This window comes from Schistocerca gregaria, chromosome 2, assembly GCF_023897955.1.
Source record: "Schistocerca gregaria isolate iqSchGreg1 chromosome 2, iqSchGreg1.2, whole genome shotgun sequence".
In the NCBI taxonomy this organism is placed as follows: Eukaryota; Metazoa; Arthropoda; class Insecta; order Orthoptera; family Acrididae; genus Schistocerca; species Schistocerca gregaria.
Window position 1 is genome coordinate 441,746,854 of NC_064921.1, and position 24,223 is coordinate 441,771,076.

Genomic DNA, 24,223 nt, shown 5'->3' on the forward strand with positions numbered 1-24,223 from the left:
TGTGCTGTATGTTGCTCCTGTACTCAATACCAAGGCATTTCATTTTAGAAATTAGTTGCAACTGACCGTGATGGTGCAGCGAGATGCCGCGTCCTATGTTCATAATGCCAGATTTCCTGGCATTCAACTTCGCACCCGCAACAAGTTCGTAGTTTTTGACGATCTGAAGGGCTTCCTCGACTTCACCTTCGTCCATGACCAAAAATCCGACGTCATCCGCATATGCAGTACAAACAATCTTAATGCCGTGGATGGTTAATCCTTGTAGACGCTGTGTCAAGGTGACAAGCAAAGGCTCAATGGCAATGGCAAACAAGGCCATCGACATAGGGCATCCCTGTCGCACTGAATTAGTAATATTAATTGATGCGCTCAGCTGGCCATTCACCATGAGTCGAGTTACTCCTTTACGAAGGAGCTCATGTATAAGATTGATAAAACGTAGTGGAAATCCCATGGCATGCATCGTCCGGATGAGAAACTGATGGTTTACTCTGTCGAATGCCTTTGAAAAGTCAAGGGAAACTAGCGCACACCGTATCTTACACGCATCTGCAATGGCTATAACGTCCCTGTATTGAGACAAATTTTGGAAGATCGTCCTACCGACACCTACACTGGTCTGGTACTGACCAATGACAGTATTCATCAACATTTTCAATCTATTAGAAATAATACGTGCTAAAATTTTGTAGTCACTGTTCAGTAAAGTAAGCGGCCGAAAATCGTCAACAGAACTGCACATTGGGCGTTTAGGGATTAAAACCACGATGCCTTCCACGAGAGCCTGAGGAACATTAAAATCTGGCCGTAAAATTTCATTAAACATACTCAACAACTTGGGCTTTAATTTGTCGCAGAAAGTAAGATAAAATTCGGCAGTGAGACCGTCGGGTCCCGGCGATTTATTTTTCGGACTTCGTGATAGCGCAGAATCCAATTCGTCTTCATCAATTTCTCGCATGAGAGTTTCGACTTCAGCAGCACCCAAAGTCCTTTGCAAGTTATTGAGTAATTCATCGTGAGTTCCATCGTCGGTATGTGTCGTTGTCAGGAGACCTGCCAAGTGATTGTGAAGTGCGTTCCGTATGTCTTGTTGCCGCATGAGCGCAACGCCTTCACTCAACTGAAGACGAGTTATTAATCTCCGCCGCCCCCTCTTATTTTCACGAATGACGTGAAACATGGATGTCATTTCGTCGTCTATCACATTCTGGGGCCTGGACCTTATTTGAAAGCCTTCTGCCTGCTGCCGCTGAAGTTTTAATAATTTTGCCTTAATTTTTTTAATCTGCATAAAATTTTCAGGTACAGTCACATCGGACTGGTAAAGCTCCCTGAGACAAGTAAAATAAAACTCAGACGTTTGCCGTTGCCACCAGGATTTGTCCCGAGCGTAGCGTTTAAACATTTTTGATAAAGTTGGTTTGGCATGTGTTATCCACCATTCAGTAACGGAGGCATACTGTGCAACCCGTCGTTCACATGCCTCCCATGTTTCGTTAAAGACACAGTGACAGTCAACATCGTTAAGGAGAGCATTGTTAAGTTTCCAGAAACCTCTGCCGCGAAATGTGCCTTGCTTGACCATGTTAACAGTACAAATATATGCGGCATGATCGGAAAAAATTGTGGGCCAAACTTCGGATTGGAGGACTTGAGTCTTCATACACGCCGATACATAGATTCTGTCTAGCCGGCTTGCAGAGTGGTTCGTGACATGAGTGAACCCAGGTGCCGCTCCGTGCGTATGCTCCCATGTGTCAATGAGGTTCATTTCTTGGACGATACGTTCTAGTTCTCCAGATTTGTTAAAATTAGGCGTCTGGTCTTTTGGACTTAAGACACAATTGAAGTCACCCGCAAAAATTATACGATCGTAGGTTCCCCTAAAAAGTGGGACTATGGCGCTTGTGAAGAACTCAGCCCTAGCACGCCTATTGCTACTGCCGGACGGGGCGTAAACATTGATTATGCGTGTCCGATGGAAAGTGACAGCGATCCCTCTATGATCAGGCAGTTTTTCTGCGTCGGTCGCTACAATCCCTTCTTTTAACAGAATCGCTGTCCCTAAATTCGCACCGCTCCCGGAATTGGAGAGAGTAGTATAACCAGTTATTCGGTCAAGTTCAATCGCAGCGACTTCTTGAAGTAACAGAATATCGATATCCGCTGCGTATACAAAATCTTGTAAATTACGGAGCCGCCAGTACGACTGTATCTTATTGATGTTTAACGTGGCAATTTTATAGGCTTGGGGCTCGTTCATGGGAGAAGGCACATACTATTAATTAAACAGTCTTAGAAGGATGGCTCACGAAATTGAGGCCAAGCGCGTCAGTCGGAGTTCCTGTAGTTCCCGGTACGGTTGGTGTATGCTGCTCTGTGGGGGGTGCCGAAGATTCCGTCTCAATGGTCCGCATGACAGCCGCATCATTGCTCGCATCCAATACTTCCATTTCCTGTGCCCAATTCCCAGTGAGAGTGGCCTCTGACAAAAGCGATCCTGCGTTTCCTTGAGCGTGGGTATCCGGCAAAACGACTCTACTCGAGGTATCACTATCTTCCACCCGTCGTGGATTCACAGGGGGAGACACTACAGGATCAATGTCCATTCGACCAGACGCAGGGAGACCAACTTCAGAGGGTTCAGAAGTGTTCTGCTCGCGTGTGTTGCTTATTCGTTTCGCTTTGTCGCGGAGCTGTGGGGCGAGCTGATTGGCTCCTTGATGTGCAAGTCTCCGCTTCTTTTTGGAAGGCTTCCTGTTAGGGTTCGCAGTATCATCAACATCCGAAGTGGACTGTTGACTCTGGGGTTGATCCGCCGGGAACACAGCGTCTGCTTCATCCTCAGTACCAGTGGCATCAACCACTGGGGAGTCATCCGTCGTTACCTCCATCTCTGAGTGTGGTAGCGGCGGTGCCGCGTCAGCACTCGGTTCTTTGACGTTATCGGCCAAAACATCATTCAAACGAGGGGCATCTACAGGCGGGGTCGCGGGTGGAAGACCAGAAGCCGCGACAGCGTATGTCAGTGGCAGTGCCGTCGTCACAGGGGGGCTAGCGGCTTCACCGACAGGTATCTGCGTCACGCGTCTTTGTATACAGTCAGAGCGCACGTGGCCGGGCGCACCACAGCCGGCACACGTTTTTGGCTGCCCATCATATATGACAATTCCGCGATGTCCACCTACGTAAATATATGAAGGTATGTGCTTCTGTATATCGATCTTAACCTGCCTGACGCCGTTAAGCACCGGAAATTTGTGGGCTTTGGACCAACGCTCCGCAAAATTGTTAATGACCCTCCCGTAAGGTGTCAATGCAGAATTTATTTGCGCGGCTGTTATTTCAAACGGGAGTTCGAAAATACGTGCCGTTCGGATGCCCAGTCCAGCATGCGTAATGCTGACGTCACTGACGGTACCATCGCTATGTTTAAACTTCAGTACACCTCCACTGGACTCCACAATTCTATCACACAGTTCAGAGGACGTTAATTTCACATAAACAACACTAGTCACGATAGAGAAATTTATCCCTACAATGTCATCAGAAGTAATCTTAGCTGTTTCCTCTAACCATGCTTCAACTTCAAACGAATTTGGTTTCGAAAAGTTCCTATCAAAGGTAAACTTCAAGGTATCTTTCCTGTTAGTCGGATTCATAATTCCATATCAGATCCTACAGAACGGAACGAATACTAATAAGCAGACGCTGTAAGCACGCGACTCACCGCCTGACGTAAACACTTCCTGCCGCAGCGCGCTGGCCCTGGAGGTCCGCTCACCACCGCTGCCGCAGGCAGACTGCTAACCACTCGGCCACCTCGTCTGCTGGAACTACAGCTGTGTCTTTGGCGAGCGCTTGCGGAAAGAAGACATTTGTCGATTCGAAAACGCTTTCAAAACATCGTACTGGGCCGGTGTTAACGTCTAATGCCCAGCTGCAGTGCAGCCGACCAAGCTCCCACTCGCGAGTCATTTAATGACAGCATCCGTCCACGTCGATATCCGATCGGGGCAAAATCACCGGACCACTTATTTACTGCAGGAATAAGCATTGTATCGACATGCAGTGTCGTCTAATGCACATGAGAAATGTGCTGGGCATTCTTTCCCACGACTTACTGCAACGAAACGTACAGCTCGATACGCTACACTGATATTACTTGCAAGGTTTTGACGTTCGTCCTAGCCCAAGATTGTCCTGCTGTTTGCGATGGAGCTTGGTGTTTGGGCGGCCCTTAGCGACGGATGTCTGCAAAGTCAAGTCTCTCCAGTAGGCCCTGCCAAATCGCTTCTGTATATGGCGGCCTGACGCAAAGCACACTGTCGAGAGGCGACAGTTGTGCTACAGATGGATTATTATAGGCTCGATACGTTAAAATGACTGCGACAGGTATGCACTTAAATATAAATAAGAACTCGTCGTTCGCAGATACCGACATACTCTTCGCTGGAGCCGAAGTTTGATTGGCTTATACATCTCGAAATGATGTTTAATTCGAAGGGCATACGCTATGGAATGTTGTGCGCTTTCATCTGGTAAGCATTTTTGTCTCGTATTTCATACACACGCTATCGGCCTCGTACACGCTTCGTTGTTACTACTGAGAGGCGTTTCGCATGGGGAAGGAGTGACCGCAAACGCGTGCTTTACGTAAAATTCTTCGACGAGGATGGGATTCGAACCCACGCGTGCAGAGCACATTGGATTAGCAGTCCAACGCCTTAACCACTCGGCCACCTCGTCTGCTGGAACTACAGCTGTGTCTTTGGCGAGCGCTTGCGGAAAGAAGACATTTGTCGATTCGAAAACGCTTTCAAAACATCGTACTGGGCCGGTGTTAACGTCTAATGCCCAGCTGCAGTGCAGCCGACCAAGCTCCCACTCGCGAGTCATTTAATGACAGCATCCGTCCACGTCGATATCCGATCGGGGCAAAATCACCGGACCACTTATTTACTGCAGGAATAAGCATTGTATCGACATGCAGTGTCGTCTAATGCACATGAGAAATGTGCTGGGCATTCTTTCCCACGACTTACTGCAACGAAAAGTACAGCTCGATACGCTACACTGATATTACTTGCAAGGTTTTGACGTTCGTCCTAGCCCAAGATTGTCCTGCTGTTTGCGATGGAGCTTGGTGTTTGGGCGGCCCTTAGCGACGGATGTCTGCAAAGTCAAGTCTCTCCAGTAGGCCCTGCCAAATCGCTTCTGTATATGGCGGCCTGACGCAAAGCAAACTGTCGAGAGGCGACAGTTGTGCTACAGATGGATTATTATAGGCTCGATACGTTAAAATGACTGCGACAGGTATGCACTTAAATATAAATAAGAACTCGTCGTTCGCAGATACCGACATACTCTTCGCTGGAGCCGAAGTTTGATTGGCTTATACATCTCGAAATGATGTTTAATTCGAAGGGCATACGCTATGGAATGTTGTGCGCTTTCATCTGGTAAGCATTTTTGTCTCGTATTTCATACACACGCTATCGGCCTCGTACACGCTTCGTTGTTACTACTGAGAGGCGTTTCGCATGGGGAAGGAGTGACCGCAAACGCGTGCTTTACGTAAAATTCTTCGACGAGGATGGGATTCGAACCCACGCGTGCAGAGCACATTGGATTAGCAGTCCAACGCCTTAACCACTCGGCCACCTCGTCTGCTGGAACTACAGCTGTGTCTTTGGCGAGCGCTTGCGGAAAGAAGACATTTGTCGATTCGAAAACGCTTTCAAAACATCGTACTGGGCCGGTGTTAACGTCTAATGCCCAGCTGCAGTGCAGCCGACCAAGCTCCCACTCGCGAGTCATTTAATGACAGCATCCGTCCACGTCGATATCCGATCGGGGCAAAATCACCGGACCACTTATTTACTGCAGGAATAAGCATTGTATCGACATGCAGTGTCGTCTAATGCACATGAGAAATGTGCTGGGCATTCTTTCCCACGACTTACTGCAACGAAACGTACAGCTCGATACGCTACACTGATATTACTTTCAAGGTTTTGACGTTCGTCCTAGCCCAAGATTGTCCTGCTGTTTGCGATGGAGCTTGGTGTTTGGGCGGCCCTTAGCGACGGATGTCTGCAAAGTCAAGTCTCTCCAGTAGGCCCTGCCAAATCGCTTCTGTATATGGCGGCCTGACGCAAAGCAAACTGTCGAGAGGCGACAGTTGTGCTACAGATGGATTATTATAGGCTCGATACGTTAAAATGACTGCGACAGGTATGCACTTAAATATAAATAAGAACTCGTCGTTCGCAGATACCGACATACTCTTCGCTGGAGCCGAAGTTTGATTGGCTTATACATCTCGAAATGATGTTTAATTCGAAGGGCATACGCTATGGAATGTTGTGCGCTTTCATCTGGTAAGCATTTTTGTCTCGTATTTCATACACACGCTATCGGCCTCGTACACGCTTCGTTGTTACTACTGAGAGGCGTTTCGCATGGGGAAGGAGTGACCGCAAACGCGTGCTTTACGTAAAATTCTTCGACGAGGATGGGATTCGAACCCACGCGTGCAGAGCACATTGGATTAGCAGTCCAACGCCTTAACCACTCGGCCACCTCGTCTGCTGGAACTACAGCTGTGTCTTTGGCGAGCGCTTGCGGAAAGAAGACATTTGTCGATTCGAAAACGCTTTCAAAACATCGTACTGGGCCGGTGTTAACGTCTAATGCCCAGCTGCAGTGCAGCCGACCAAGCTCCCACTCGCGAGTCATTTAATGACAGCATCCGTCCACGTCGATATCCGATCGGGGCAAAATCACCGGACCACTTATTTACTGCAGGAATAAGCATTGTATCGACATGCAGTGTCGTCTAATGCACATGAGAAATGTGCTGGGCATTCTTTCCCACGACTTACTGCAACGAAACGTACAGCTCGATACGCTACACTGATATTACTTGCAAGGTTTTGACGTTCGTCCTAGCCCAAGATTGTCCTGCTGTTTGCGATGGAGCTTGGTGTTTGGGCGGCCCTTAGCGACGGATGTCTGCAAAGTCAAGTCTCTCCAGTAGGCCCTGCCAAATCGCTTCTGTATATGGCGGCCTGACGCAAAGCAAACTGTCGAGAGGCGACAGTTGTGCTACAGATGGATTATTATAGGCTCGATACGTTAAAATGACTGCGACAGGTATGCACTTAAATATAAATAAGAACTCGTCGTTCGCAGATACCGACATACTCTTCGCTGGAGCCGAAGTTTGATTGGCTTATACATCTCGAAATGATGTTTAATTCGAAGGGCATACGCTATGGAATGTTGTGCGCTTTCATCTGGTAAGCATTTTTGTCTCGTATTTCATACACACGCTATCGGCCTCGTACACGCTTCGTTGTTACTACTGAGAGGCGTTTCGCATGGGGAAGGAGTGACCGCAAACGCGTGCTTTACGTAAAATTCTTCGACGAGGATGGGATTCGAACCCACGCGTGCAGAGCACATTGGATTAGCAGTCCAACGCCTTAACCACTCGGCCACCTCGTCTGCTGGAACTACAGCTGTGTCTTTGGCGAGCGCTTGCGGAAAGAAGACATTTGTCGATTCGAAAACGCTTTCAAAACATCGTACTGGGCCGGTGTTAACGTCTAATGCCCAGCTGCAGTGCAGCCGACCAAGCTCCCACTCGCGAGTCATTTAATGACAGCATCCGTCCACGTCGATATCCGATCGGGGCAAAATCACCGGACCACTTATTTACTGCAGGAATAAGCATTGTATCGACATGCAGTGTCGTCTAATGCACATGAGAAATGTGCTGGGCATTCTTTCCCACGACTTACTGCAACGAAACGTACAGCTCGATACGCTACACTGATATTACTTGCAAGGTTTTGACGTTCGTCCTAGCCCAAGATTGTCCTGCTGTTTGCGATGGAGCTTGGTGTTTGGGCGGCCCTTAGCGACGGATGTCTGCAAAGTCAAGTCTCTCCAGTAGGCCCTGCCAAATCGCTTCTGTATATGGCGGCCTGACGCAAAGCAAACTGTCGAGAGGCGACAGTTGTGCTACAGATGGATTATTATAGGCTCGATACGTTAAAATGACTGCGACAGGTATGCACTTAAATATAAATAAGAACTCGTCGTTCGCAGATACCGACATACTCTTCGCTGGAGCCGAAGTTTGATTGGCTTATACATCTCGAAATGATGTTTAATTCGAAGGGCATACGCTATGGAATGTTGTGCGCTTTCATCTGGTAAGCATTTTTGTCTCGTATTTCATACACACGCTATCGGCCTCGTACACGCTTCGTTGTTACTACTGAGAGGCGTTTCGCATGGGGAAGGAGTGACCGCAAACGCGTGCTTTACGTAAAATTCTTCGACGAGGATGGGATTCGAACCCACGCGTGCAGAGCACATTGGATTAGCAGTCCAACGCCTTAACCACTCGGCCACCTCGTCTGCTGGAACTACAGCTGTGTCTTTGGCGAGCGCTTGCGGAAAGAAGACATTTGTCGATTCGAAAACGCTTTCAAAACATCGTACTGGGCCGGTGTTAACGTCTAATGCCCAGCTGCAGTGCAGCCGACCAAGCTCCCACTCGCGAGTCATTTAATGACAGCATCCGTCCACGTCGATATCCGATCGGGGCAAAATCACCGGACCACTTATTTACTGCAGGAATAAGCATTGTATCGACATGCAGTGTCGTCTAATGCACATGAGAAATGTGCTGGGCATTCTTTCCCACGACTTACTGCAACGAAACGTACAGCTCGATACGCTACACTGATATTACTTGCAAGGTTTTGACGTTCGTCCTAGCCCAAGATTGTCCTGCTGTTTGCGATGGAGCTTGGTGTTTGGGCGGCCCTTAGCGACGGATGTCTGCAAAGTCAAGTCTCTCCAGTAGGCCCTGCCAAATCGCTTCTGTATATGGCGGCCTGACGCAAAGCAAACTGTCGAGAGGCGACAGTTGTGCTACAGATGGATTATTATAGGCTCGATACGTTAAAATGACTGCGACAGGTATGCACTTAAATATAAATAAGAACTCGTCGTTCGCAGATACCGACATACTCTTCGCTGGAGCCGAAGTTTGATTGGCTTATACATCTCGAAATGATGTTTAATTCGAAGGGCATACGCTATGGAATGTTGTGCGCTTTCATCTGGTAAGCATTTTTGTCTCGTATTTCATACACACGCTATCGGCCTCGTACACGCTTCGTTGTTACTACTGAGAGGCGTTTCGCATGGGGAAGGAGTGACCGCAAACGCGTGCTTTACGTAAAATTCTTCGACGAGGATGGGATTCGAACCCACGCGTGCAGAGCACATTGGATTAGCAGTCCAACGCCTTAACCACTCGGCCACCTCGTCTGCTGGAACTACAGCTGTGTCTTTGGCGAGCGCTTTCGGAAAGAAGACATTTGTCGATTCGAAAACGCTTTCAAAACATCGTACTGGGCCGGTGTTAACGTCTAATGCCCAGCTGCAGTGCAGCCGACCAAGCTCCCACTCGCGAGTCATTTAATGACAGCATCCGTCCACGTCGATATCCGATCGGGGCAAAATCACCGGACCACTTATTTACTGCAGGAATAAGCATTGTATCGACATGCAGTGTCGTCTAATGCACATGAGAAATGTGCTGGGCATTCTTTCCCACGACTTACTGCAACGAAACGTACAGCTCGATACGCTACACTGATATTACTTGCAAGGTTTTGACGTTCGTCCTAGCCCAAGATTGTCCTGCTGTTTGCGATGGAGCTTGGTGTTTGGGCGGCCCTTAGCGACGGATGTCTGCAAAGTCAAGTCTCTCCAGTAGGCCCTGCCAAATCGCTTCTGTATATGGCGGCCTGACGCAAAGCAAACTGTCGAGAGGCGACAGTTGTGCTACAGATGGATTATTATAGGCTCGATACGTTAAAATGACTGCGACAGGTATGCACTTAAATATAAATAAGAACTCGTCGTTCGCAGATACCGACATACTCTTCGCTGGAGCCGAAGTTTGATTGGCTTATACATCTCGAAATGATGTTTAATTCGAAGGGCATACGCTATGGAATGTTGTGCGCTTTCATCTGGTAAGCATTTTTGTCTCGTATTTCATACACACGCTATCGGCCTCGTACACGCTTCGTTGTTACTACTGAGAGGCGTTTCGCATGGGGAAGGAGTGACCGCAAACGCGTGCTTTACGTAAAATTCTTCGACGAGGATGGGATTCGAACCCACGCGTGCAGAGCACATTGGATTAGCAGTCCAACGCCTTAACCACTCGGCCACCTCGTCTGCTGGAACTACAGCTGTGTCTTTGGCGAGCGCTTGCGGAAAGAAGACATTTGTCGATTCGAAAACGCTTTCAAAACATCGTACTGGGCCGGTGTTAACGTCTAATGCCCAGCTGCAGTGCAGCCGACCAAGCTCCCACTCGCGAGTCATTTAATGACAGCATCCGTCCACGTCGATATCCGATCGGGGCAAAATCACCGGACCACTTATTTACTGCAGGAATAAGCATTGTATCGACATGCAGTGTCGTCTAATGCACATGAGAAATGTGCTGGGCATTCTTTCCCACGACTTACTGCAACGAAACGTACAGCTCGATACGCTACACTGATATTACTTGCAAGGTTTTGACGTTCGTCCTAGCCCAAGATTGTCCTGCTGTTTGCGATGGAGCTTGGTGTTTGGGCGGCCCTTAGCGACGGATGTCTGCAAAGTCAAGTCTCTCCAGTAGGCCCTGCCAAATCGCTTCTGTATATGGCGGCCTGACGCAAAGCAAACTGTCGAGAGGCGACAGTTGTGCTACAGATGGATTATTATAGGCTCGATACGTTAAAATGACTGCGACAGGTATGCACTTAAATATAAATAAGAACTCGTCGTTCGCAGATACCGACATACTCTTCGCTGGAGCCGAAGTTTGATTGGCTTATACATCTCGAAATGATGTTTAATTCGAAGGGCATACGCTATGGAATGTTGTGCGCTTTCATCTGGTAAGCATTTTTGTCTCGTATTTCATACACACGCTATCGGCCTCGTACACGCTTCGTTGTTACTACTGAGAGGCGTTTCGCATGGGGAAGGAGTGACCGCAAACGCGTGCTTTACGTAAAATTCTTCGACGAGGATGGGATTCGAACCCACGCGTGCAGAGCACATTGGATTAGCAGTCCAACGCCTTAACCACTCGGCCACCTCGTCTGCTGGAACTACAGCTGTGTCTTTGGCGAGCGCTTGCGGAAAGAAGACATTTGTCGATTCGAAAACGCTTTCAAAACATCGTACTGGGCCGGTGTTAACGTCTAATGCCCAGCTGCAGTGCAGCCGACCAAGCTCCCACTCGCGAGTCATTTAATGACAGCATCCGTCCACGTCGATATCCGATCGGGGCAAAATCACCGGACCACTTATTTACTGCAGGAATAAGCATTGTATCGACATGCAGTGTCGTCTAATGCACATGAGAAATGTGCTGGGCATTCTTTCCCACGACTTACTGCAACGAAACGTACAGCTCGATACGCTACACTGATATTACTTGCAAGGTTTTGACGTTCGTCCTAGCCCAAGATTGTCCTGCTGTTTGCGATGGAGCTTGGTGTTTGGGCGGCCCTTAGCGACGGATGTCTGCAAAGTCAAGTCTCTCCAGTAGGCCCTGCCAAATCGCTTCTGTATATGGCGGCCTGACGCAAAGCAAACTGTCGAGAGGCGACAGTTGTGCTACAGATGGATTATTATAGGCTCGATACGTTAAAATGACTGCGACAGGTATGCACTTAAATATAAATAAGAACTCGTCGTTCGCAGATACCGACATACTCTTCGCTGGAGCCGAAGTTTGATTGGCTTATACATCTCGAAATGATGTTTAATTCGAAGGGCATACGCTATGGAATGTTGTGCGCTTTCATCTGGTAAGCATTTTTGTCTCGTATTTCATACACACGCTATCGGCCTCGTACACGCTTCGTTGTTACTACTGAGAGGCGTTTCGCATGGGGAAGGAGTGACCGCAAACGCGTGCTTTACGTAAAATTCTTCGACGAGGATGGGATTCGAACCCACGCGTGCAGAGCACATTGGATTAGCAGTCCAACGCCTTAACCACTCGGCCACCTCGTCTGCTGGAACTACAGCTGTGTCTTTGGCGAGCGCTTGCGGAAAGAAGACATTTGTCGATTCGAAAACGCTTTCAAAACATCGTACTGGGCCGGTGTTAACGTCTAATGCCCAGCTGCAGTGCAGCCGACCAAGCTCCCACTCGCGAGTCATTTAATGACAGCATCCGTCCACGTCGATATCCGATCGGGGCAAAATCACCGGACCACTTATTTACTGCAGGAATAAGCATTGTATCGACATGCAGTGTCGTCTAATGCACATGAGAAATGTGCTGGGCATTCTTTCCCACGACTTACTGCAACGAAACGTACAGCTCGATACGCTACACTGATATTACTTGCAAGGTTTTGACGTTCGTCCTAGCCCAAGATTGTCCTGCTGTTTGCGATGGAGCTTGGTGTTTGGGCGGCCCTTAGCGACGGATGTCTGCAAAGTCAAGTCTCTCCAGTAGGCCCTGCCAAATCGCTTCTGTATATGGCGGCCTGACGCAAAGCAAACTGTCGAGAGGCGACAGTTGTGCTACAGATGGATTATTATAGGCTCGATACGTTAAAATGACTGCGACAGGTATGCACTTAAATATAAATAAGAACTCGTCGTTCGCAGATACCGACATACTCTTCGCTGGAGCCGAAGTTTGATTGGCTTATACATCTCGAAATGATGTTTAATTCGAAGGGCATACGCTATGGAATGTTGTGCGCTTTCATCTGGTAAGCATTTTTGTCTCGTATTTCATACACACGCTATCGGCCTCGTACACGCTTCGTTGTTACTACTGAGAGGCGTTTCGCATGGGGAAGGAGTGACCGCAAACGCGTGCTTTACGTAAAATTCTTCGACGAGGATGGGATTCGAACCCACGCGTGCAGAGCACATTGGATTAGCAGTCCAACGCCTTAACCACTCGGCCACCTCGTCTGCTGGAACTACAGCTGTGTCTTTGGCGAGCGCTTGCGGAAAGAAGACATTTGTCGATTCGAAAACGCTTTCAAAACATCGTACTGGGCCGGTGTTAACGTCTAATGCCCAGTTGCAGTGCAGCCGACCAAGCTCCCACTCGCGAGTCATTTAATGACAGCATCCGTCCACGTCGATATCCGATCGGGGCAAAATCACCGGACCACTTATTTACTGCAGGAATAAGCATTGTATCGACATGCAGTGTCGTCTAATGCACATGAGAAATGTGCTGGGCATTCTTTCCCACGACTTACTGCAACGAAACGTACAGCTCGATACGCTACACTGATATTACTTGCAAGGTTTTGACGTTCGTCCTAGCCCAAGATTGTCCTGCTGTTTGCGATGGAGCTTGGTGTTTGGGCGGCCCTTAGCGACGGATGTCTGCAAAGTCAAGTCTCTCCAGTAGGCCCTGCCAAATCGCTTCTGTATATGGCGGCCTGACGCAAAGCAAACTGTCGAGAGGCGACAGTTGTGCTACAGATGGATTATTATAGGCTCGATACGTTAAAATGACTGCGACAGGTATGCACTTAAATATAAATAAGAACTCGTCGTTCGCAGATACCGACATACTCTTCGCTGGAGCCGAAGTTTGATTGGCTTATACATCTCGAAATGATGTTTAATTCGAAGGGCATACGCTATGGAATGTTGTGCGCTTTCATCTGGTAAGCATTTTTGTCTCGTATTTCATACACACGCTATCGGCCTCGTACACGCTTCGTTGTTACTACTGAGAGGCGTTTCGCATGGGGAAGGAGTGACCGCAAACGCGTGCTTTACGTAAAATTCTTCGACGAGGATGGGATTCGAACCCACGCGTGCACAGCACATTGGATTAGCAGTCCAACGCCTTAACCACTCGGCCACCTCGTCTGCTGGAACTACAGCTGTGTCTTTGGCGAGCGCTTGCGGAAAGAAGACATTTGTCGATTCGAAAACGCTTTCAAAACATCGTACTGGGCCGGTGTTAACGTCTAATGCCCAGCTGCAGTGCAGCCGACCAAGCTCCCACTCGCGAGTCATTTAATGACAGCATCCGTCCACGTCGATATCCGATCGGGGCAAAATCACCGGACCACTTATTTACTGCAGGAATAAGCATTGTATCGACATGCAGTGTCGTCTAATGCACATGAGAAATGTGCTGGGCATTCTTTCCCACGACTTACTGCAACGAAACGTACAGCTCGATACGCTACACTGATATTACTTGCAAGGTTTTGACGTTCGTCCTAGCCCAAGATTGTCCTGCTGTTTGCGATGGAGCTTGGTGTTTGGGCGGCCCTTAGCGACGGATGTCTGCAAAGTCAAGTCTCTCCAGTAGGCCCTGCCAAATCGCTTCTGTATATGGCGGCCTGACGCAAAGCAAACTGTCGAGAGGCGACAGTTGTGCTACAGATGGATTATTATAGGCTCGATACGTTAAAATGACTGCGACAGGTATGCACTTAAATATAAATAAGAACTCGTCGTTCGCAGATACCGACATACTCTTCGCTGGAGCCGAAGTTTGATTGGCTTATACATCTCGAAATGATGTTTAATTCGAAGGGCATACGCTATGGAATGTTGTGCGCTTTCATCTGGTAAGCATTTTTGTCTCGTATTTCATACACACGCTATCGGCCTCGTACACGCTTCGTTGTTACTACTGAGAGGCGTTTCGCATGGGGAAGGAGTGACCGCAAACGCGTGCTTTACGTAAAATTCTTCGACGAGGATGGGATTCGAACCCACGCGTGCAGAGCACATTGGATTAGCAGTCCAACGCCTTAACCAATGGGCCACCTCGTCTGCTGGAACTACAGCTGTGTCTTTGGCGAGCGCTTGCGGAAAGAAGACATTTGTCGATTCGAAAACGCTTTCAAAACATCGTACTGGGCCGGTGTTAACGTCTAATGCCCAGCTGCAGTGCAGCCGACCAAGCTCCCACTCGCGAGTCATTTAATGACAGCATCCGTCCACGTCGATATCCGATCGGGGCAAAATCACCGGACCACTTATTTACTGCAGGAATAAGCATTGTATCGACATGCAGTGTCGTCTAATGCACATGAGAAATGTGCTGGGCATTCTTTCCCACGACTTACTGCAACGAAACGTACAGCTCGATACGCTACACTGATATTACTTGCAAGGTTTTGACGTTCGTCCTAGCCCAAGATTGTCCTGCTGTTTGCGATGGAGCTTGGTGTTTGGGCGGCCCTTAGCGACGGATGTCTGCAAAGTCAAGTCTCTCCAGTAGGCCCTGCCAAATCGCTTCTGTATATGGCGGCCTGACGCAAAGCAAACTGTCGAGAGGCGACAGTTGTGCTACAGATGGATTATTATAGGCTCGATACGTTAAAATGACTGCGACAGGTATGCACTTAAATATAAATAAGAACTCGTCGTTCGCAGATACCGACATACTCTTCGCTGGAGCCGAAGTTTGATTGGCTTATACATCTCGAAATGATGTTTAATTCGAAGGGCATACGCTATGGAATGTTGTGCGCTTTCATCTGGTAAGCATTTTTGTCTCGTATTTCATACACACGCTATCGGCCTCGTACACGCTTCGTTGTTACTACTGAGAGGCGTTTCGCATGGGGAAGGAGTGACCGCAAACGCGTGCTTTACGTAAAATTCTTCGACGAGGATGGGATTCGAACCCACGCGTGCACAGCACATTGGATTAGCAGTCCAACGCCTTAACCACTCGGCCACCTCGTCTGCTGGAACTACAGCTGTGTCTTTGGCGAGCGCTTGCGGAAAGAAGACATTTGTCGATTCGAAAACGCTTTCAAAACATCGTACTGGGCCGGTGTTAACGTCTAATGCCCAGCTGCAGTGCAGCCGACCAAGCTCCCACTCGCGAGTCATTTAATGACAGCATCCGTCCACGTCGATATCCGATCGGGGCAAAATCACCGGACCACTTATTTACTGCAGGAATAAGCATTGTATCGACATGCAGTGTCGTCTAATGCACATGAGAAATGTGCTGGGCATTCTTTCCCACGACTTACTGCAACGAAACGTACAGCTCGAAACGCTACACTGATATTACTTGCAAGGTTTTGACGTTCGTCCTAGCCCAAGATTGTCCTGCTGTTTGCGATGGAGCTTGGTGTTTGGGCGGCCCTTAGCGACGGATGTCTGCAAAGTCAAGTCTCTCCAGTAGGCCCTGCCAAATCGCTTCTGTATATGGCGGCCTGACGCAAAGCAAACTGTCGAGAGGCGACAGTTGTGCTACAGATGGATTATTATAGGCTCGATACGTTAAAATGACTGCGACAGGTATGCACTTAAATATAAATAAGAACTCGTCGTTCGCAGATACCGACATACTCTTCGCTGGAGCCGAAGTTTGATTGGCTTATACATCTCGAAATGATGTTTAATTCGAAGGGCATACGCTATGGAATGTTGTGCGCTTTCATCTGGTAAGCATTTTGGTCTCGTATTTCATACACACGCTATCGGCCTCGTACACGCTTCGTTGTTACTACTGAGAGGCGTTTCGCATGGGGAAGGAGTGACCGCAAACGCGTGCTTTACGTAAAATTCTTCGACGAGGATGGGATTCGAACCCACGCGTGCACAGCACATTGGATTAGCAGTCCAACGCCTTAACCACTCGGCCACCTCGTCTGCTGGAACTACAGCTGTGTCTTTGGCGAGCGCTTGCGGAAAGAAGACATTTGTCGATTCGAAAACGCTTTCAAAACATCGTACTGGGCCGGTGTTAACGTCTAATGCCCAGCTGCAGTGCAGCCGACCAAGCTCCCACTCGCGAGTCATTTAATGACAGCATCCGTCCACGTCGATATCCGATCGGGGCAAAATCACCGGACCACTTATTTACTGCAGGAATAAGCATTGTATCGACATGCAGTGTCGTCTAATGCACATGAGAAATGTGCTGGGCATTCTTTCCCACGACTTACTGCAACGAAACGTACAGCTCGATACGCTACACTGATATTACTTGCAAGGTTTTGACGTTCGTCCTAGCCCAAGATTGTCCTGCTGTTTGCGATGGAGCTTGGTGTTTGGGCGGCCCTTAGCGACGGATGTCTGCAAAGTCAAGTCTCTCCAGTAGGCCCTGCCAAATCGCTTCTGTATATGGCGGCCTGACGCAAAGCAAACTGTCGAGAGGCGACAGTTGTGCTACAGATGGATTATTATAGGCTCGATACGTTAAAATGACTGCGACAGGTATGCACTTAAATATAAATAAGAACTCGTCGTTCGCAGATACCGACATACTCTTCGCTGGAGCCGAAGTTTGATTGGCTTATACATCTCGAAATGATGTTTAATTCGAAGGGCATACGCTATGGAATGTTGTGCGCTTTCATCTGGTAAGCATTTTTGTCTCGTATTTCATACACACGCTATCGGCCTCGTACACGCTTCGTTGTTACTACTGAGAGGCGTTTCGCATGGGGAAGGAGTGACCGCAAACGCGTGCTTTACGTAAAATTCTTCGACGAGGATGGGATTCGAACCCACGCGTGCAGAGCACATTGGATTAGCAGTCCAACGCCTTAACCACTCGGCCACCTCGTCTGCTGGAACTACAGCTGTGTCTTTGGCGAGCGCTTGCGGAAAGAAGACATTTGTCGATTCGAAAACGCTTTCAAAACATCGTACTGGGCCGGTGTTAACGTCTAATGCCCAGCTGCAGTGCAGCCGACCAAGCTCCCACTCGCGAGTCATTTAATGACAGCATCCGTCCACGTCGATATCCGATCGGGGCAAAATCACCGGACCACTTATTTACTGCAGGAATAAGCATTGTATCGACATGCAGTGTCGTCTAATGCACATGAGAAATGTGCTGGGCATTCTTTCCCACGACTTACTGCAACGAAACGTACAGCTCGATACGCTACACTGATATTACTTGCAAGGTTTTGACGTTCGTCCTAGCCCAAGATTTTCCTGCTGTTTGCGATGGAGCTTGGTGTTTGGGCGGCCCTTAGCGACGGATGTCTGCAAAGTCAAGTCTCTCCAGTAGGCCCTGCCAAATCGCTTCTGTATATGGCGGCCTGACGCAAAGCAAACTGTCGAGAGGCGACAGTTGTGCTACAGATGGATTATTATAGGCTCGATACGTTAAAATGACTGCGACAGGTATGCACTTAAATATAAATAAGAACTCGTCGTTCGCAGATACCGACATACTCTTCGCTGGAGCCGAAGTTTGATTGGCTTATACATCTCGAAATGATGTTTAATTCGAAGGGCATACGCTATGGAATGTTGTGCGCTTTCATCTGGTAAGCATTTTTGTCTCGTATTTCATACACACGCTATCGGCCTCGTACACGCTTCGTTGTTACTACTGAGAGGCGTTTCGCATGGGGAAGGAGTGACCGCAAACGCGTGCTTTACGTAAAATTCTTCGACGAGGATGGGATTCGAACCCACGCGTGCACAGCACATTGGATTAGCAGTCCAACGCCTTAACCACTCGGCCACCTCGTCTGCTGGAACTACAGCTGTGTCTTTGGCGAGCGCTTGCGGAAAGAAGACATTTGTCGATTCGAAAACGCTTTCAAAACATCGTACTGGGCCGGTGTTAACGTCTAATGCCCAGCTGCAGTGCAGCCGACCAAGCTCCCACTCGCGAGTCATTTAATGACAGCATCCGTCCACGTCGATATCCGATCGGGGCAAAATCACCGGACCACTTATTTACTGCAGGAATAAGCATTGTATCGACATGCAGTGTCGTCTAATGCACATGAGAAATGTGCTGGGCATTCTTTCCCACGACTTACTGCAACGAAACGTACAGCTCGATACGCTACACTGATATTACTTGCAAGGTTTTGACGTTCGTCCTAGCCCAAGATTGTCCTGCTGTTTGCGATGGAGCTTGGTGTTTGGGCGGCCCTTAGCGACGGATGTCTGCAAAGTCAAGTCTCTCCAGTAGGCCCTGCCAAATCGCTTCTGTATATGGCGGCCTGACGCAAAGCAAACTGTCGAGAGGCGACAGTTGTGCTACAGATGGATTATTATAGGCTCGATACGTTAAAATGACTGCGACAGGTATGCACTTAAATATAAATAAGAACTCGTCGTTCGCAGATACCGACATACTCTTCGCTGGAGCCGAAGTTTGATTGGCTTATACATCTCGAAATGATGTTTAATTCGAAGGGCATACGCTATGGAATGTTGTGCGCTTTCATCTGGTAAGCATTTTTGTCTCGTATTTCATACACACGCTATCGGCCTCGTACACGCTTCGTTGTTACTACTGAGAGGCGTTTCGCATGGGGAAGGAGTGACCGCAAACGCGTGCTTTACGTAAAATTCTTCGACGAGGATGGGATTCGAACCCACGCGTGCAGAGCACATTGGATTAGCAGTCCAACGCCTTAACCACTCGGCCACCTCGTCTGCTGGAACTACAGCTGTGTCTTTGGCGAGCGCTTGCGGAAAGAAGACATTTGTCGATTCGAAAACGCTTTCAAAACATCGTACTGGGCCGGTGTTAACGTCTAATGCCCAGCTGCAGTGCAGCCGACCAAGCTCCCACTCGCGAGTCATTTAATGACAGCATCCGTCCACGTCGATATCCGATCGGGGCAAAATCACCGGACCACTTATTTACTGCAGGAATAAGCATTGTATCGACATGCAGTGTCGTCTAATGCACATGAGAAATGTGCTGGGCATTCTTTCCCACGACTTACTGCAACGAAACGTACAGCTCGATACGCTACACTGATATTACTTGCAAGGTTTTGACGTTCGTCCTAGCCCAAGATTGTCCTGCTGTTTGCGATGGAGCTTGGTGTTTGGGCGGCCCTTAGCGACGGATGTCTGCAAAGTCAAGTCTCTCCAGTAGGCCCTGCCAAATCGCTTCTGTATATGGCGGCCTGACGCAAAGCAAACTGTCGAGAGGCGACAGTTGTGCTACAGATGGATTATTATAGGCTCGATACGTTAAAATGACTGCGACAGGTATGCACTTAAATATAAATAAGAACTCGTCGTTCGCAGATACCGACATACTCTTCGCTGGAGCCGAAGTTTGATTGGCTTATACATCTCGAAATGATGTTTAATTCGAAGGGCATACGCTATGGAATGTTGTGCGCTTTCATCTGGTAAGCATTTTTGTCTCGTATTTCATACACACGCTATCGGCCTCGTACACGCTTCGTTGTTACTACTGAGAGGCGTTTCACATGGGGAAGGAGTGACCGCAAACGCGTGCTTTACGTAAAATTCTTCGACGAGGATGGGATTCGAACCCACGCGTGCACAGCACATTGGATTAGCAGTCCAACGCCTTAACCACTCGGCCACCTCGTCTGCTGGAACTACAGCTGTGTCTTTGGCGAGCGCTTGCGGAAAGAAGACATTTGTCGATTCGAAAACGCTTTCAAAACATCGTACTGGGCCGGTGTTAACGTCTAATGCCCAGCTGCAGTGCAGCCGACCAAGCTCCCACTCGCGAGTCATTTAATGACAGCATCCGTCCACGTCGATATCCGATCGGGGCAAAATCACCGGACCACTTATTTACTGCAGGAATAAGCATTGTATCGACATGCAGTGTCGTCTAATGCACATGAGAAATGTGCTGGGCATTCTTTCCCACGACTTACTGCAACGAAACGTACAGCTCGATACGCTACACTGATATTACTTGCAAGGTTTTGACGTTCGTCCTAGCCCAAGATTGTCCTGCTGTTTGCGATGGAGCTTGGTGTTTGGGCGGCCCTTAGCGACGGATGTCTGCAAAGTCAAGTCTCTCCAGTAGGCCCTGCCAAATCGCTTCTGTATATGGCGGCCTGACGCAAAGCAAACTGTCGAGAGGCGACAGTTGTGCTACAGATGGATTATTATAGGCTCGATACGTTAAAATGACTGCGACAGGTATGCACTTAAATATAAATAAGAACTCGTCGTTCGCAGATACCGACATACTCTTCGCTGGAGCCGAAGTTTGATTGGCTTATACATCTCGAAATGATGTTTAATTCGAAGGGCATACGCTATGGAATGTTGTGCGCTTTCATCTGGTAAGCATTTTTGTCTCGTATTTCATACACACGCTATCGGCCTCGTACACGCTTCGTTGTTACTACTGAGAGGCGTTTCGCATGGGGAAGGAGTGACCGCAAACGCGTGCTTTACGTAAAATTCTTCGACGAGGATGGGATTCGAACCCACGCGTGCAGAGCACATTGGATTAGCAGTCCAACGCCTTAACCACTCGGCCACCTCGTCTGCTGGAACTACAGCTGTGTCTTTGGCGAGCGCTTGCGGAAAGAAGACATTTGTCGATTCGAAAACGCTTTCAAAACATCGTACTGGGCCGGTGTTAACGTCTAATGCCCAGCTGCAGTGCAGCCGACCAAGCTCCCACTCGCGAGTCATTTAATGACAGCATCCGTCCACGTCGATATCCGATCGGGGCAAAATCACCGGACCACTTATTTACTGCAGGAATAAGCATTGTATCGACATGCAGTGTCGTCTAATGCACATGAGAAATGTGCTGGGCATTCTTTCCCACGACTTACTGCAACGAAACGTACAGCTCGATACGCTACACTGATATTACTTGCAAGGTTTTGACGTTCGTCCTAGCCCAAGATTGTCCTGCTGTTTGCGATGGAGCTTGGTGTTTGGGCGGCCCTTAGCGACGGATGTCTGCAAAGTCAAGTCTCTCCAGTAGGCCCTGCCAAATCGCTTCTGTATATGGCGGCCTGACGCAAAGCAAACTGTCGAGAGGCGACAGTTGTGCTACAGATGGATTATTATAGGCTCGATACGTTAAAATGACTGCGACAGGTATGCACTTAAATATAAATAAGAACTCGTCGTTCGCAGATACCGACATACTCTTCGCTGGAGCCGAAGTTTGATTGGCTTATACATCTCGAAATGATGTTTAATTCGAAGGGCATACGCTATGGAATGTTGTGCGCTTTCATCTGGTAAGCATTTTTGTCTCGTATTTCATACACACGCTATCGGCCTCGTACACGCTTCGTTGTTACTACTGAGAGGCGTTTCGCATGGGGAAGGAGTGACCGCAAACGCGTGCTTTACGTAAAATTCTTCGACGAGGATGGGATTCGAACCCACGCGTGCAGAGCACATTGGATTAGCAGTCCAACGCCTTAACCACTCGGCCACCTCGTCTGCTGGAACTACAGCTGTGTCTTTGGCGAGCGCTTGCGGAAAGAAGACATTTGTCGATTCGAAAACGCTTTCAAAACATCGTACTGGGCCGGTGTTAACGTCTAATGCCCAGCTGCAGTGCAGCCGACCAAGCTCCCACTCGCGAGTCATTTAATGACAGCATCCGTCCACGTCGATATCCGATCGGGGCAAAATCACCGGACCACTTATTTACTGCAGGAATAAGCATTGTATCGACATGCAGTGTCGTCTAATGCACATGAGAGATGTGCTGGGCATTTTTTCCCACGACTTACTGCAACGAAACGTACAGCTCGATACGCTACACTGATATTACTTGCAAGGTTTTGACGTTCGTCCTAGCCCAAGATTGTCCTGCTGTTTGCGATGGAGCTTGGTGTTTGGGCAGCCCTTAGCGACGGATGTCTGCAAAGTCAAGTCTCTCCAGTAGGCCCTGCCAAATCGCTTCTGTATATGGCGGCCTGACGCAAAGCAAACTGTCGAGAGGCGACAGTTGTGCTACAGATGGATTATTATAGGCTCGATACGTTAAAATGACTGCGACAGGTATGCACTTAAATATAAATAAGAACTCGTCGTTCGCAGATACCGACATACTCTTCGCTGGAGCCGAAGTTTGATTGGCTTATACATCTCGAAATGATGTTTAATTCGAAGGGCATACGCTATGGAATGTTGTGCGCTTTCATCTGGTAAGCATTTTTGTCTCGTATTTCATACACACGCTATCGGCCTCGTACACGCTTCGTTGTTACTACTGAGAGGCGTTTCGCATGGGGAAGGAGTGACCGCAAACGCGTGCTTTACGTAAAATTCTTCGACGAGGATGGGATTCGAACCCACGCGTGCAGAGCACATTGGATTAGCAGTCCAACGCCTTAACCACTCGGCCACCTCGTCTGCTGGAACTACAGCTGTGTCTTTGGCGAGCGCTTGCGGAAAGAAGACATTTGTCGATTCGAAAACGCTTTCAAAACATCGTACTGGGCCGGTGTTAACGTCTAATGCCCAGCTGCAGTGCAGCCGACCAAGCTCCCACTCGCGAGTCATTTAATGACAGCATCCGTCCACGTCGATATCCGATCGGGGCAAAATCACCGGACCACTTATTTACTGCAGGAATAAGCATTGTATCGACATGCAGTGTCGTCTAATGCACATGAGAAATGTGCTGGGCATTCTTTCCCACGACTTACTGCAACGAAACGTACAGCTCGATACGCTACACTGATATTACTTGCAAGGTTTTGACGTTCGTCCTAGCCCAAGATTTTCCTGCTGTTTGCGATGGAGCTTGGTGTTTGGGCGGCCCTTAGCGACGGATGTCTGCAAAGTCAAGTCTCTCCAGTAGGCCCTGCCAAATCGCTTCTGTATATGGCGGCCTGACGCAAAGCAAACTGTCGAGAGGCGACAGTTGTGCTACAGATGGATTATTATAGGCTCGATACGTTAAAATGACTGCGACAGGTATGCACTTAAATATAAATAAGAACTCGTCGTTCGCAGATACCGACATACTCTTCGCTGGAGCCGAAGTTTGATTGGCTTATACATCTCGAAATGATGTTTAATTCGAAGGGCATACGCTATGGAATGTTGTGCGCTTTCATCTGGTAAGCATTTTTGTCTCGTATTTCATACACACGCTATCGGCCTCGTACACGCTTCGTTGTTACTACTGAGAGGCGTTTCGCATGGGGAAGGAGTGACCGCAAACGCGTGCTTTACGTAAAATTCTTCGACGAGGATGGGATTCGAACCCACGCGTGCACAGCACATTGGATTAGCAGTCCAACGCCTTAACCACTCGGCCACCTCGTCTGCTGGAACTACAGCTGTGTCTTTGGCGAGCGCTTGCGGAAAGAAGACATTTGTCGATTCGAAAACGCTTTCAAAACATCGTACTGGGCCGGTGTTAACGTCTAATGCCCAGCTGCAGTGCAGCCGA

General features: G+C 48.5%; 22 non-coding genes across 22 annotated transcripts; all 22 read right to left on the reverse strand.

Moving 5' to 3' along the window:
- Positions 1-4,673: 4,673 nt before the first annotated feature.
- Positions 4,674-4,755, reverse strand: Trnas-gcu (transfer RNA serine (anticodon GCU)). Its single transcript has one exon. It is a non-coding gene; the product is annotated as a tRNA-Ser (tRNA).
- Positions 4,756-5,594: 839 nt separating this feature from the next.
- On the reverse strand, positions 5,595-5,676 carry Trnas-gcu (transfer RNA serine (anticodon GCU)). Its single transcript has one exon. It is a non-coding gene; the product is annotated as a tRNA-Ser (tRNA).
- Positions 5,677-6,515: 839 nt separating this feature from the next.
- On the reverse strand, positions 6,516-6,597 carry Trnas-gcu (transfer RNA serine (anticodon GCU)). Its single transcript has one exon. It is a non-coding gene; the product is annotated as a tRNA-Ser (tRNA).
- An 839-nt stretch (positions 6,598-7,436) lies between these two features.
- On the reverse strand, positions 7,437-7,518 carry Trnas-gcu (transfer RNA serine (anticodon GCU)). Its single transcript has one exon. It is a non-coding gene; the product is annotated as a tRNA-Ser (tRNA).
- An 839-nt stretch (positions 7,519-8,357) lies between these two features.
- Positions 8,358-8,439, reverse strand: Trnas-gcu (transfer RNA serine (anticodon GCU)). Its single transcript has one exon. It is a non-coding gene; the product is annotated as a tRNA-Ser (tRNA).
- An 839-nt stretch (positions 8,440-9,278) lies between these two features.
- Trnas-gcu (transfer RNA serine (anticodon GCU)) lies at positions 9,279-9,360 on the reverse strand. The gene has a single exon. It is a non-coding gene; the product is annotated as a tRNA-Ser (tRNA).
- Positions 9,361-10,199: 839 nt separating this feature from the next.
- On the reverse strand, positions 10,200-10,281 carry Trnas-gcu (transfer RNA serine (anticodon GCU)). The gene has a single exon. It is a non-coding gene; the product is annotated as a tRNA-Ser (tRNA).
- An 839-nt stretch (positions 10,282-11,120) lies between these two features.
- Trnas-gcu (transfer RNA serine (anticodon GCU)) lies at positions 11,121-11,202 on the reverse strand. The gene has a single exon. It is a non-coding gene; the product is annotated as a tRNA-Ser (tRNA).
- Positions 11,203-12,041: 839 nt separating this feature from the next.
- Positions 12,042-12,123, reverse strand: Trnas-gcu (transfer RNA serine (anticodon GCU)). The gene has a single exon. It is a non-coding gene; the product is annotated as a tRNA-Ser (tRNA).
- Positions 12,124-12,962: 839 nt separating this feature from the next.
- Positions 12,963-13,044, reverse strand: Trnas-gcu (transfer RNA serine (anticodon GCU)). The gene has a single exon. It is a non-coding gene; the product is annotated as a tRNA-Ser (tRNA).
- An 839-nt stretch (positions 13,045-13,883) lies between these two features.
- On the reverse strand, positions 13,884-13,965 carry Trnas-gcu (transfer RNA serine (anticodon GCU)). Its single transcript has one exon. It is a non-coding gene; the product is annotated as a tRNA-Ser (tRNA).
- An 839-nt stretch (positions 13,966-14,804) lies between these two features.
- Positions 14,805-14,886, reverse strand: Trnas-gcu (transfer RNA serine (anticodon GCU)). The gene has a single exon. It is a non-coding gene; the product is annotated as a tRNA-Ser (tRNA).
- An 839-nt stretch (positions 14,887-15,725) lies between these two features.
- On the reverse strand, positions 15,726-15,807 carry Trnas-gcu (transfer RNA serine (anticodon GCU)). The gene has a single exon. It is a non-coding gene; the product is annotated as a tRNA-Ser (tRNA).
- An 839-nt stretch (positions 15,808-16,646) lies between these two features.
- Positions 16,647-16,728, reverse strand: Trnas-gcu (transfer RNA serine (anticodon GCU)). Its single transcript has one exon. It is a non-coding gene; the product is annotated as a tRNA-Ser (tRNA).
- Positions 16,729-17,567: 839 nt separating this feature from the next.
- Positions 17,568-17,649, reverse strand: Trnas-gcu (transfer RNA serine (anticodon GCU)). The gene has a single exon. It is a non-coding gene; the product is annotated as a tRNA-Ser (tRNA).
- Positions 17,650-18,488: 839 nt separating this feature from the next.
- On the reverse strand, positions 18,489-18,570 carry Trnas-gcu (transfer RNA serine (anticodon GCU)). The gene has a single exon. It is a non-coding gene; the product is annotated as a tRNA-Ser (tRNA).
- An 839-nt stretch (positions 18,571-19,409) lies between these two features.
- Positions 19,410-19,491, reverse strand: Trnas-gcu (transfer RNA serine (anticodon GCU)). Its single transcript has one exon. It is a non-coding gene; the product is annotated as a tRNA-Ser (tRNA).
- An 839-nt stretch (positions 19,492-20,330) lies between these two features.
- On the reverse strand, positions 20,331-20,412 carry Trnas-gcu (transfer RNA serine (anticodon GCU)). Its single transcript has one exon. It is a non-coding gene; the product is annotated as a tRNA-Ser (tRNA).
- Positions 20,413-21,251: 839 nt separating this feature from the next.
- Trnas-gcu (transfer RNA serine (anticodon GCU)) lies at positions 21,252-21,333 on the reverse strand. The gene has a single exon. It is a non-coding gene; the product is annotated as a tRNA-Ser (tRNA).
- Positions 21,334-22,172: 839 nt separating this feature from the next.
- Positions 22,173-22,254, reverse strand: Trnas-gcu (transfer RNA serine (anticodon GCU)). The gene has a single exon. It is a non-coding gene; the product is annotated as a tRNA-Ser (tRNA).
- An 839-nt stretch (positions 22,255-23,093) lies between these two features.
- Trnas-gcu (transfer RNA serine (anticodon GCU)) lies at positions 23,094-23,175 on the reverse strand. The gene has a single exon. It is a non-coding gene; the product is annotated as a tRNA-Ser (tRNA).
- Positions 23,176-24,014: 839 nt separating this feature from the next.
- Positions 24,015-24,096, reverse strand: Trnas-gcu (transfer RNA serine (anticodon GCU)). The gene has a single exon. It is a non-coding gene; the product is annotated as a tRNA-Ser (tRNA).
- Between the last annotated feature and the right edge of the window lie 127 nt (positions 24,097-24,223).